Raw genomic sequence first — 14,250 nt, 5'->3', positions numbered from 1 at the left:
GGTATTCTTCTCTTCGGCCAGGGACTATCACATCGTGGCAGAAGCTTAAGGACATGCTGGTGACTAGTTTCCAAGGTTTTCAAACGAAGCCAGTCACAGCTCAGGCCATGTTCCAATGCACGCAGGACCATGAGGAATACCTCTAGGCGTATGTCCGAAGGTTCTTGCGATTGAGGGCGCAAGCGCCCATGGTGCCCAATGAAATTGTCATTGAGGCCATGATTAAGGGCCTTTAGCCAGGACCTACGGCCCAGTACTTCGCCATGAAGCCCCCACAAACTCTGGAGAAGCTGCTCCAGAAAATGGATGAGTACATCCGGGCTGACAACAATTTTCGTCAGAGAAGAGAGGAAGCTTACAGATTCTCATAAATGACCAGGGGCTTCGGAGGAAGAATCCATCTGAGGCATGTCAGGTCAATCCACAATTCCACTCAGAATGATGACAAAGGGAGTCAGCTACAGAGGTCGCAGTACACCTCACAATCTTTGGGGCAACAACAAAGCTCTTTCAGGCCACCAGCCCCAAGAGGCAGAGGCGCCAGGGGCTTCGGGGGAAGATTTGGGGATCAGCGTAGAAAGATCTACTGCTTATTCTGTGGTGAGGACAAGGGCCATACTACAAGAATGTGCCAAATCACTATTCAGAAGCAAAAAGAGATAGCAGAAGCTGAAGCTCGGCAGAATCAGCCGAAGCAGGTCTTGCACACTGCTTCGTGCCATTCTCCATACATACCAGAGTATGTGGGCAATCATTCTGCAGCTTCCATAGCTTCAGCTAGCCATTCACAGGCTTCTTGGCCACAACTCCCACCTCCACCACCACTACAACCGATTCATTCCCGAAGCCAGCAGCCAGAAGGGCACCAGCACTCTCAACAACAGCAGGATTTCAGGGAGGAATCCGAAGCTCGCACAGTCAACAGTACTGTGCCAGAATCCAAGCACATTTATTGAGCGATATCCTATTCCAAAAATGCTTTTATGGTTGTTTGTCATTTTGTTTTTAAGAAACAATCAATGCAAACCTAGTTTTTGTAATAATTTCGCTTATATCAGAATGAAATATAGCTTCTCCACAGGTTTGCGAAGCTCAAAAACAGCCGAAGCTACAAAAAAGACGTTCCTAAGGGAGCGCATTCTAAGTCTTGCCGAAGCTACAAAAAGAAAAAGTCGCTCACAATGGAGCACAACATAAGTTTTTTGCTCAAAAGTTGTTCCCAAGGGAATGCAGAGCCAAATACCGCCGAAATATAAGGCGAAGCGAAAAAAGTTAACGCGAAAAATATCGCCGAAATATAAGGCGAAGCGCGAAAATTCAACGCAAAAAATACCACCGAAATATAACGTGAATCGCGAAAAGTCAACGCGAAAAATACCGCCGAAATATAAGGCGAAGCGCGAAAAGTCAACGCGAAAAATACCGCTGAAATAGAAGGCGAAGAAGTTCAAAAGACGTTCCTAAGGGGATATAGAACTAACACCAAAAAATAAACGGTGAAGCCAAAAAATAAACGGCAAAGAGATTCCGATCATTCCTAAGGGGATGCAGAGATGGTGTGTTCCAGTGTGGGTGTGTGGGTGCGTATCTTCGGCATTAGCATCATCCTTTGCATCATATCATCACATCATCCCACATAACATCACACCATACATAATATTGCACCAATGACACGAATTAAATACGAAGTCCATCTTCGGAGACTGCTTTATAAAAAATGAAAACGTGCTAAGGCACAAAGTAAGCTAAGAAATACATCTTCGTCAGCTCTAATGCAAAAGAAGGGATCCTTTGTTTATGAAGATGGGATGTTTTTATGAAGCAAGGATATTTTCACGAAGCACGAATTTTCTTCTTTATGAAGCATGAAAAGAAGGGAAGGTTTTTTTCGCTAAAGGCTCAAAAGCGGTATGTATATAAAGTTTCATGCATCGCAAAGAACTGAATTACAAATAATTTACATATTAGATTCAAAAACATGCACATCGAGTATTACAGTCTTGATACAACAAAGTTACATTGATAATCTAGAAATGTTCTTACAAACAAGTACTAGTCCTCTTTCAGGACCTTCTCCGCAACATCATTTAGAAACTTGTTAACAACTTCATCAACAATAGATTCGGCCACATTAATGATATCTATTGCTTCCTTCATTTCCGGGTCAGCCAGGGGGTCGAACGGTTCCGGTGGAGGAGATAGTTCAGCTACAGTAGAAAAAATTAATTAGTTCGAAGTCATGAAAACAAATGATGAAGCTAGATGCCGCGAAACAATACCTATGTGCCTCTCATGCTCTGCAGCTTCTTCAGCTCGCTTAGCTTGTACTCGGGCCTCCTGGATGTCTTTCTCGCTCTTCTTCATAATTTTGTGAGCTATTTCTCGGCCACCATTTGCCCAGATGTCAGTGTAAAATTTTCCGCCCACTAAGCTTGCTTCAGCTGAGGGATCTTTTGTGTCATCCACAGACAAGGCAGCTTCGGCCTGGGCCAGAGTTTTGACGTGGTCGCAACCCGCCTTCTCCAGGATAGCTGAAATTCCTCTTTTACTGGAGAACGCGCAGACATCCCCGTGATCACTCAGGATTTCTTCAAAAGCTTCGGCCTCTCCGCTTATCCACTCAATAACACCCTCAGGATCGCCTCGTGTGAAGTTATCTTCGTTTGAATAGGCGACCACGTTGGCGAAGCTAGCCTTTATCTTCTCCATGCACCTTAAAGATTTTTCAGAACATCTTTCTTTGGATGCGTGAAGTTCTTCAACTGTTTTTTCAAAATAGTTTTTCCAATATTCGCTGGCCTCTCGGTCAGCTTCTACGATAGCGCATTTTTCTTTGGCTTCGGCCAGCTGTTTTCGAAGGTCTTCGATCTCATTCTTTTGAATTTCAGCTTGAGCCTTAAAATTTGCTTCATATTCTTTTACTTTATCCACCAATTAAAGTAGAATTTTGTCTTTTTTTCGAGGCTTCGTTTCTCAGCCTGATAACCTCTATTCGAAGGTTGTTGAGAGCTATAGTGCAGCTCTCATCTTCAGCATTCTTTTGCGCTCTTAGGGCATTGCTAAGTATCAGGCCCTGCAAGAAAGAATAAAAGGATTAACATCAAAGTAAAAGACTTCATTCCAGAGTTCATAAGTTTCAAAATTCATAATTTCTGAACCTTCAGACTGTTGTATGCAAGACTATCTGTGAGATCAGCTTTCATCATGGCACAAAGGCCAGTTTCGAGCTTCGAGAAGCCCATACTTCTGGCCATATCCCGACACACAGATAATTCTTTATTGTCTGGGAGACAGTACAAGAAATCATCTTCGTTTGTACTATTAAACACCAAGGCACCCTTCGGGTACTTTAGTTCCCGGGCATAGTGTTTGGCTTCAAAATTTTCCACTTCGGACAATTTTTTCCCTGCAGCATGCCGAATAATGTAGTCAACATCTTCGATCGGAGCTTCGGGAGCAGGAGTTTCGGTTTTTTCTGGTACATTCTACCCTGTTGTTTTGTTCTCAGATACGGTAGGCTCCATCTCGGAGGGCATTAAAGGCCCAGCTTCAGCTTCGATCTCAGCTTTCGAAGCTTCGACAATTTTCTTAGGAGCAGGGCTCAAAATCTTTGTAGTTTCTATAACAGCGTCTAATACGCTGGCCATTCTCCTCCTCCTAGGAGTGGCGGCAGGAATTTTTTGCATCCTTGACAAAACTGTCTTTGTCGGTGGCTCAAGATTTATGGTGTTTTTATCACCTTTTCCACTTGTAGCTCTTCAGCCTTGTCGTCTCTAGCTTCGGCCAGCCCGACTGCAGACGTCTTCGGCACTACAATCGACTCTTTAGTACTCTGCACAGTCGGGGCAGCGCGCTTTGCTTCGGCAGCAGAAGATGTCCCTGCGCCAAATTCAGGAACCATGGCCAGTTCAATGTAATGCGGCCGATGGGTAAGCACCTTCAACTTTTTGCTCGTAGCCTCTGGCACAGGCCCAGGTGGGGCAGCTGTTGCATCAACTTTTCTCTTCTTCCCCTGTCCCCGCAGCGGGTAGCGGTAGTCGGGGTAGACGAAGCTAATAGCATCAAAAACTCTATTCAATCTCTTCTTTCCCTGACTTCTGAAGGCTGCGGATAATGCATTATCTTCTGCCTTGGAATATGATCCAAGCAGTTCATCACTTGTAACTTCAATACACTTCAGCCAATCATCGTTTGGTTCATCAAATTTGTCTCCAAACCTGAAAGTGTATTTAAGCTGGACCAAATCTCCTTCGCTAGGATCATTGATGATTTCCTTCGGCATTTTCCAGCCTTCCGCAAGCGGCCACACTCTAAATGCTATATGCTCTTGAATTAAATCTCTTGTACCAATGAAAAAGCAGACAGTGCCGAAAGCCTTCTGGCACGCTTCCGCAGCATCATCAATTTCAACCTTTGGTTTTCGGAGACCGAAGCGAGACCATATGGGGCGCATGATAACCTCTTTGATGTCCTCCCTCGCCGTCAAGTCATTCTTCACATAAAACCATTCTTTCATCCAAGTTCTGGGCCATCTCTTCCGAAATGTTGGCACTGGGTGGCTAGCGTTGGCGCGGGCGACAAATCCATAACAACCGAAGTTGTTGTGATACTGTTCTTTACCCATGGCCTTTGTCTCATATAGGAGTTCGTGCATGCTGCAGAAACACTTCACGCTTCGTTCTATTCCTTGGCTTCTTACTGCCTAGACGAAGATTCCCATCCTCAATATGGCTTTGGGGGGTCAACTGATGAAGGAAGATTTGGAAGGTTTTTAGCACTTCAACTACAAACCTGCTCAGTGGGAACCGAAGCCCAGCTTTGAAGAAGCTTCAATAAATTACAACTTCGTTTTCCTCGGGGGCAGGGACCTTGTTGTCTCCGCCAGCCCTAACAATAGACATGTCCCGAAAGTATTTGAAAGGGAAATGTGCCCTTGGGCTATTTCTAAAGTGTTTTGGTGATTAAGTGCCCAACACATATTCTCTAAGTGTTAATTTGCGCCAAAGATTAAAGAAGTGCAAATCATGTAACAAGGTACGTTTCTAGACTTAATACATTGATTTGAGTAATAATGTATTGTGTCTAAGTGCTAGAAACATGAGAAAATAGATTGGAAAAGAGTTGGCTGTGTACAGCCAACTCTTGCTCGGTCTGGGTGCACCGGACAGTGTCCGGTGCACCAGACGAGTCCAAGGTGAATCGGCCGCTCTCGGGACTCGACGGCGGCGTATGGCTATAATTCACCGGACTGTCCGGTGGTGCACCGGACTGTCCGGTGAGTCGTTCTGCGGCGAAGTCGTTGCTCTCGGGAAAAGTTCAATGGCGTACGGCTAAAATTCACCGGACTGTCCAGTGGTGCACCGGACTGTCCGGTGAGCCAACGGTCGACAGCAAAATCGGTGGGCGACACGTGGCCCACACCAACAGTCGAAAGGGGGCACCGGACTGTCCGGTGTGCACCGGACAGTGTCCGGTGCGCCAACCGACATCGAGGTGCAACGGTCGTCTGCGCCAGAAAAGGAAGGAGATCCACACCGGACCGTCTACAGTGACTGTCCGGTGGCACACAGGACTGTCCGGTGCGCCACCCGACAGAAGGCAAGAATGGCCTTCCTTATTGATCTCCAACGACTCCTAGCTGCCTTGGGGCTATAAAAGGGACCCCTAGGCGCATGGAGGAGTTACCCAAGCTTACAAGAAAGATCCTAAGACTCCAAGACTCCATTCTCACGCATTCGATTCTTTGAGATAGTGACTTGAGCTCCATTTGAGTTGAGAACTCCTTGCGTTGTGTTTTGAGCTCGAGTTGTGACTTGTGTCCGTGATTGTGCTCTCGTTTTGAGTCTTGTGTGTGTTGCTCTCCCCTCCCTTAGTTCCGTGCTTCTTTGTGATCATCAATTGTAAGGGCAAGAGGCTCCAAGTTGTGGAGTTTCCTCGCAAACGGGAGAAAGTCTAAGAAAGAAGAACACCGTGGTATTCAAATTGATCATTGGATCACTTGAAAGGGGTTGAGTGTAACCCTCGTCCATTGGGACGCCACAATGTGGAAGTAGGGAAGTGTTACTTGGCCGAACCACGGGATAAAATCGCCTGTCTCTTGTGATTGCTTTTCTGTGATTACTTGTGTGTTCGCAAAAGCTCGCTACTTAGCCATACTAACACTTAACCAAGTTTTGTGGCTATTAGTATTTGGTTTATTCAGGTTCACCTATTCACCCCCCTCTAGGTGCGATCAGTATTTTCCTCTCATATTATCAAGATGACTTCGTCTAATCGTTGATTTCCCAAAGATTGTATGACTTGGCCTCCAGGGCCGATCCTCAGAATCTTCGCCCCCACTTTCCGCATCATAACTATCACTGTCACCAGTATCTTTGGACAAACCTTCCAGTCTCTGTTTAACAATCTTCTCTGTGTTTGTCTTTGCCATCGATTCGATAAAACCAGCAATATAAGGATCCATATTCTTCTTCTCTTCAAATAGCTTCGTCTCTTCAGTCACCTTCGTCTCAACAGCAATCTTTTTGTCTCCAGACATTTCTCCTTCAGAAATGACCAAAATGCCTCTTTTTAACCAAAGCTCAGAAAACTTGAAAAACTAGCAAGCGTTAGTGAGCAAGAGCTATGAAATTGACAAAACAAAGCAAATGACACAGGCAGCATATCAAATGTGGCTGGTGCGAGTCCTTATTTATACGCTCAGCACGCCCCAAATTGGGGGATCCCATCCGTCATTGACTGTTGCTATTCTAGCAAAGGGAAGGTGTTTTTTCGGACGTTCGGCTTAAGGCCTTCGTCCATGTCGCAGTCTGAATTCGTTTTCTTAAACAAATTAATACTGCGAGGGGCTACTGTTGGGGGCCATCGTCTTCCGAAGGTCCTCAAAAACATGATTTGACAATGTTTTCCAAGTGCTGTATATGAACAGGTATCTTCGAACTCGGATCTAAACCATACACAATGTGAGGTGTGAACGATACGAAGGATAATGCAGTTTCGAAGCCACGCACATGGGAGCTTCGGCATAGCAGCGAAAAAAGGAGCCGACTTAAAGGGAAAAGGCAATATGGACCTCAATGAATTGTCCTAAAGTCAACAGTAAATGTAAAGGGCATGAGTGTAATTTCTCACAGGTTGTGTCCTGTGTCTATAAATAGATGAAAAGTACCCCCCGTACTGTTCACGCTAATTTGTACTCGTTCTTGTGTCACCCATGTGCTTTCGCTTTCTGTGGAGCCAAAGGTACAATTTGTAATTTTATATTGTTCTCACATTCATGATAATATGATAATAAATGAATTAATAATGTTACATAATTGTTCATATTGTTTTTTACGTTTCATATGCTTCTTCTTTCATTAATATATACTGCAATGATGAAGGTATGTCCTTCATGACCTTCGTCCGAAGATCATTATAACCTAAGGGAAAAAATGCTTCGTAGGACAACGGGCATTAACATATAACATTTTGTGTTGCCTCGTTCTTAATTCATAGCATTTGAGAACAAGTCCCCAACAGTCCATATTGCCTTTTCCCCTTTAAGTCGGTTCCTTTTTCCGCTACTATGCCGAAGCTCCCATGCGCGTGGTTTCGGAACTACATTACCCTTCGTATCGTTCACACCTCACATTGTGTATGGTTTAGATCCGAGTCCAAAGATACCTGTTCATATACAGCACTTGGAAAACATTGTCAAATCATGTTTTTGAGGACCTTCGGAAGACGAAGGCCCCCAACAGGATCCTTCGGGTAGTGCTTATTGAGATCGGTATAGTCGACGCACATGCGCCAATCAACTTTATTCTTTTTGAGTTCAACGGGGTTTGCCAACCACTCTCGGTGCAGTACTTCTCTAATGAATCCTACCGACACTAGACGAGCTAATTCTGCATGAATAGCTTCTCTCTTAAAAGGTGTGAAACGACGCAACTTCTGTCGGATCGATCTTGCCTGAGGATACACTTTAAGTTTGTGCTCGGCCAGTTCTCTCGGGACTCCCGGAATGTCCGCAGGTTGCCATGCAAATACATCCCGATTGTCTTGCAGGAACCGGACGAGCGTGCTTTCCTATTTGTCATCGAGGCTGGAGCTGATGATTACAGTCTTGCATTCATTAGAGAATCCCAGATTAATCCTTTTAGTTTCTCCAATCGGTTGCATATAGGTCGCAGCTTGAACTTCGTTCGAGGGGATCATGAGATTTTCATCCTCCATTCTGTCGTTGGCCTGTGTGGGGAGGGCTACCGAGGGCCCGGCAGTGAGAGTCATTTGAATGGCGCCTTGAAAGCATTTCACGGCACCTTGGAAGTCAACGTGCATTGTGATAATCCCTAGAGGTCCTGGCATCTTGAGTATCATGTATAGGTAGTGTGGAATAGCCATGAATTTTGCCAGTCCTAGTCTTCCAATGATGGCATTGTACCCGCAGTCGAAGCGTGCCACCTCTAACCTCAAGAACTCATTTCTGTAGTTCTCTGGGGTTCCAAAGGTGACAGACAGGTAGATGTGTCCGAGTGGGTACTCCCCTTCGGTCCGCATGATGCTGGAGAAAGGAATATCCGACTCAGTGAGGTCTTTGACAGCGACCCCTAGGGCCTAGAGCGTCCGGGAAGGTGACGTTGATGTTGCTTCCCCTGTCCACCAACACTTTCTTTACCTGGCTTTCTTGGATCACCAGATCAACGAGTAGCGGATACTTGCCGGGGTGATCAAAGTTAAGCCATTGATCAGCTCGACTAAAGGTTATCGCGTGTTCCGACCACCGGTAAGAGGCTGGGGCACTGGTTGTTGCCACCAGGACTTGCCGATCGTTGAGCTTTTGTTGCCTCCTATTTTCTTGTGCCCCATGACCTCCAAAGATAACGTTGACCTCCTTGTCAATGCGCGGGAAAGCTTCTCCATTCCCCTCCTCCTGCTGCTGAGGCTGCCTCCTCGCGGTGGGGGAGGTGGTAGCGGCTGGAACGGTCAGCCATGCCCAATGGAATGTTTGAAGTCTCTGCAGTTCCACTAGTTGTGGCACATGTCCTTGTGGTACGGACACTGGGAGTCAAGGATTTCATCTAGTGTCCGCACTCCTCTGCGAGGTGCGCCACGGGCCCGAGCAGCAGGCAGCCGGCGGTGTGCACCTCCTCGCGAGGCCTTTTCTCCCAGCGCTTGTCCGGCTGCTGGTTCGTATCCCGTCGTGGCATGGGTGGCACGGATTTCATGCCTCCGATGACATCCTAGGCCCGCTCATCTGTGGTGATGTAGATGTCAGCCTCCCGGAACAATTGTTCGGAGGCGACTGGCACTTTTTGGAGTATGGCTCAGACGAAGGCCGAGTCGTTGGATCCCAGATAGAATTCTTCAATTACGGTCGCCTCAGCAACTTCGGGGATGTGGTTCCTCATTGCTTGAAATCTTTTGAGGAATGATCGGAGGGTCTCATCATTCTGGCGCCTGATGGATTTGAAGTCCCATGGCTGCGCCAGCTTATCGGATAGAGACTGGAAATTCATGATAAACCGGCGACTGAAGTCATTCCAATCATCGATGCAGTGTTGAGGTAGGTGTCAGAGCCACTACAGCTCGTCTTGCCCAAGGACAATGGGCAAGTACGCCATCATGACATCCTCTGTTACAGCAGCAGCCTGGGCAACAGTTGTGTAGATAGCCAACTAGCCTCTCGGGTCCTGTTAGGCTCATACTTGTCGACGTTGGAGACCTTGAAGTAGGGAGGCCATTGGATGGTCCGAAGATGCGGAGTGAGTGCGGAAACTCTGCATGTGTCTTCCTGTCGATGTTCGTGTCGTCGGTCTCGGGGAGGGGAGTCGGTAGTAGGTCGTCTCAACCGTCCCCGAAACGGGCCACTGGTTGAGGCTACTGCCGACTCAACTTGGGTGGTGCGACTTTACGCTGGTACGTCGTGATCTCTGTCGTACTCCTCCCGGCACCTTATCTCATTTTCATGCCGTCGATCATGCGAAGCGCTGATGGTGCTCCACGTGTCTCGTCGGCTGTTGATGGCATGACGCTGGTCGTTCGCAGGATCTGCGAGGGGTAGAAGTTGGTTGACCGCCTGAGTAAGCAGTCGCTGGTAACCTTCCGCGTCTGGGGTTCACAGGAGGCCGTCGGCTATCTGTGCCAGTACTCCTCCAACTTCACTCGATGTGTTTAGTGCTCGAGCGAAATCAGAGTACAGGTTTCGAGCGAGGAGAGGGTTCTCTCGCTAGAGCCCGGCATCTTGTTCAGCTAGCTCTCCCTCCCGATCTTGAGCCTATCGGCGATCACGACAGTGGGAGTAAAGCCTTTCTCGGTGTACCCATTCGTCAGGAGTTTCTCCAACTTCCGAGGCTTCATCTCGGGACATGGGCTATGCCGGATCCCATTCACTGGCTTCATGATGCCACCGCATGTTTCGGCTTTTGTTTCTGTGTCGCCGAGCATCACGCTGGGGAGGTTCCTCCCCTTGCATGGTAGGCTCATCGTCGGAGATGGGCGATGACTCCAATCTCCCCTGGACGAAGAGGATGTCAGGGTAGAAAGGAGTCGGCGCGACGGTGTTCTTCTTCCCGTCCTCCTTTGAGGGCGGAGGTATCGGAAAGATGGTTCGATGTGTTCTCCTTCCCTGACTCGGGATGTTTATTTCCTTCTTCCGAGTGATCCGTGTCCACTCCTTAGTGGACGAGGTGGACAACGGAGTTTTTCGGGTAAGCAAAACCCTGACCAACCGATCTTTCTTCTCCCGAGGGCTCCCGAATCCTGGTCCGCAAAGGATCATCTTCCCCCGAGCTACGAGTGGGGGCATTGTCTACAGTCTTGCTTTGACTTCCCTCGGGATTCCCGAGGAAGGCTTCTTCTCGGGTGGATCCACCACATGGTGTAGAGTCCCTTCTTCGTCCGCTATGCATGAGATGGTTCCAAAACAGAACATAGCCCCTAGGCAGAGAGTGATCTTGTTCTTCAAGGTGATGGCCATTGAGCTAGCTTTGATCAACAACACACCCCCTACCTGGCGCGCCAGCTGTCGGTGTCTAGCGTCCGATCGCACACCCAGGGATACCCTCGTGGTGATTTTGGGTAGGATGGTGTTGCTAATCGTAGCTCGATGGTCCATGCCAGGAGCACGAGAGAGAGATATATATAGTAAGAGAGAGAGACAGGTGATTTTCTGCAGGTTCGGGCCGCTTTGAGAGGCGTAATACCCTACTTCCTGGGGTGGCTCTGTATGCGTGGAGTGTTACAAGTGGCATCTCCTGAATACAGAGGTGTTAATGAGATGAAAATGATGGGGTCCCCCTAGGCCTTATATACACGACCGTGGGACACTCCCTACGCACACGATGATCACATTCTTCCAGCATATCGCTTAATTAATAGCAAACTAACCTAGCCTATCTTAAGGAAATACTTGATCATTTCATCCCGACCTATCTCCAGCCTTCGAGAGCACCAGACGCGGGAAAGACGGACGGTTCCCTTAAGATTAGGCATAATCTATGGACGATCTAGGCGCGAGCCCATTGCTTTCTTGGGTCGGCCCATTTCAATTGTAGTCTTTGCTGGGCCCACGACGATACGACCTCGTGGGGTGACTGGTCTATGGCCCCATGCAAGGGTTTTCACCTTCTAGTGGACCCGGGGGATATCTGTCCCCCACATTAACCAAGACTAAGGACAAAGCACAATGAAGAGAGCATCTCTATGTGAAGGTACAAAAGGGTAAACTTCTTCCTACTATTTACACATGTACCTAGATTTTCCTCTTATACATATATCGTGTATCTTTAAGTTACAAGAGGAAGAAAAAGCATGTCTATGCAAAGCCCTGCTTCATACCTAGTTTTACCTCTCCAAATTTCATCCTGCCTTGATGTGTTTTTGTTAAAACTGGGTGAAGTGATATTCTTGTCAAAGAGCTTAAAGATTAACCTTGTAACGAGGAGTCGAGGATTAGCTACCTTTGTTCCAAAGGTGGAGGTTCCTTAAGCTTCTTTGAATCCTTAAGGGTAAATGCATCAAATGTTTATAACATGCTTTCGTTAGTGCATAGTCTGTCATGAGCATCACATTTATATTATGACACATTACACTTCACAATTTCTATGATATAGATATGTTCTCATTGACCTCATTATGTGCATTTGGCATTTAAGGCCAAAATTTGTATTCCTCTCAAGGCACATACTTAGGGGAAGCAATCTATATTATAGAACTATAATAAAGCTTAACTGACATATCTTTTGATCTTGTATATCTCTTTCAATTGGTATCTGCTCTTAATTCATATTTTTGCTTATACCAAAGTTCAATGTGTAGAACTTGCATCCTCAGACCTCACAAATCCTAAAGTGCATTGATGATCTACAAGTATTCTTCACTTGTATGCACAAGTTTAGGGGGAGCAATTCTCTACACATCTTTGAGACTAACCGTTCTTCAAGTATATGTTGTGCTTAGTCTCAAATTGAATGGGAAATGGAGTTTTGAGCAAAGGGAGCGCTTCCACTTCATATTCGTTTGACATCAAACACCCTTGCTAAAATTCATGCACTTCAATTCCATATCTTTCTTGAAAAAGCCTCAAATATTCTTTATTTTTTGGTGCTTAATGCCAAAGGGGAGAAAGTATTAGGCCAAAGCAAAAGGATTGCACCACCACCCTATTTTTTTGAAAATGTTTTAAATTATTTCTTCAGGGGGAGTTTTTAAATGGCCAAAGGAAAAGCATTTTAAAAAGGGGGAGAATCTTTAAATCTTAGAAATGCTCTTAAAATTTCATTCTTGTTCCTTAAGCCATATGCAAATAATTATGAAAAGATCTTATCAAAAGTTTGCAAAAACCATTACATGTGGTGCAAATGTGGTCCAAAATTACAATCATTGTAATACCCAACTTTGAAAAATAAAGAGATGAATCAAAATTGATGGTAATGCTTTCTCAACATAGTTAAAGTGAGTAATCCCACAATAAAATATGCATCATATTGGAGTTTCGCTTGTTTGTGCATTTGATAATAAAATAATAATAATAAAAATATAATAATGAGTTGAGAATTTGAATTTAACCCAAAGGTGCACTTTAGAAAATTGGAAATAATATATAGAAAGCAAGAGAGAAAATACTATGCAAAACAAAATAAATTTATAAATAAATAAAAGTTATCCATACTATGTTCAAATTGAACGGTTAATATGAAGACAAATTTGCCACAAACTATGAATTTAAATTGGAACTGAAATTCGAATTTGGAAAGGAAGAAAATAATTAAAAAAAGATTCAACCTAAATGGGCGGCTTCCCCGGCCGGCCCATCTTCTCCCTCTCTCCCTCACATGCGCGACAGCCCATTACCACATCAGCCACACGCCGACATACGGGGCCCACCTCTCAGCCTCACACCTCTTTCTCATGCGTTGAATACCTCTCGCTGACAGAATCGGCCCACTCAGCAGGTGTTGTGCGTGCGTCGTAAACTGAGTCTGACACACGGGATCGCATCGTCAGGACGACTTTTCCCCACAACGGCGTCACCGGAGTTTGGGGGGAACACGGCCGGAAATCTCGGCAACAACCGCGCGGAATCCGCATCGGCTGCGCCTTCCTCGGCTACATAAGACCTCCTATCGCGGATTCACTCCTGTCTTCTCGCCGCTCTCGTGTTTCCCTCGCAGCCACGGCGCGCCATTAGTGAAAGGGAAATAGGCTTAAAACATTTCCTATAATCGATTTTGGTATTTGACGTCCATCACAAACCACGTGGACTAACTAGTTTATCTAGTTATCAATTATCTCAGGTGCATAAGGTTCACAATAAACCAAAAAAGAAATTAAGTTGGGGACTCAATTAATTTTGGAGTAAAGACTAGAAATGGTGATGCCAATGGCGCACCGGACACTGTCTAGTGCCCAGGCCGAGCACCTCTCCAACTGGCCACTCTCGGGTTTCTCACGGAACCTCTCCGCTATAATTCATCGAACTGTCCAGTGTGCACTGGGACAGTGTCCGGTGAGCCAACAGAGCAACGATCAAATGAGCGCAACGTTCGACTGCAAAAGTGAACAGTGCGCAGTCAGAAGTCAGAGCAGCAAAGTCAGAATGCACCAGACATATCCGGTGTGCCACCGATCTGTCCAATGCAGCTAGAAGACAAAGGACTTCAACGGTCAACCGCTCCAAACCCCAACGGGCAACTGACATGGCACGCACCGGACAGTGAACAATATCCTGTCCGGTGCACCATCGGACTGTCCGGTGTGCCATCGACA

Source organism: Zea mays, chromosome 8 (genome assembly GCF_902167145.1).
Source record: "Zea mays cultivar B73 chromosome 8, Zm-B73-REFERENCE-NAM-5.0, whole genome shotgun sequence".
Lineage (NCBI taxonomy): Eukaryota > Viridiplantae > Streptophyta > Magnoliopsida > Poales > Poaceae > Zea > Zea mays.
Note: the sequence above shows the minus strand (reverse complement) of the source record.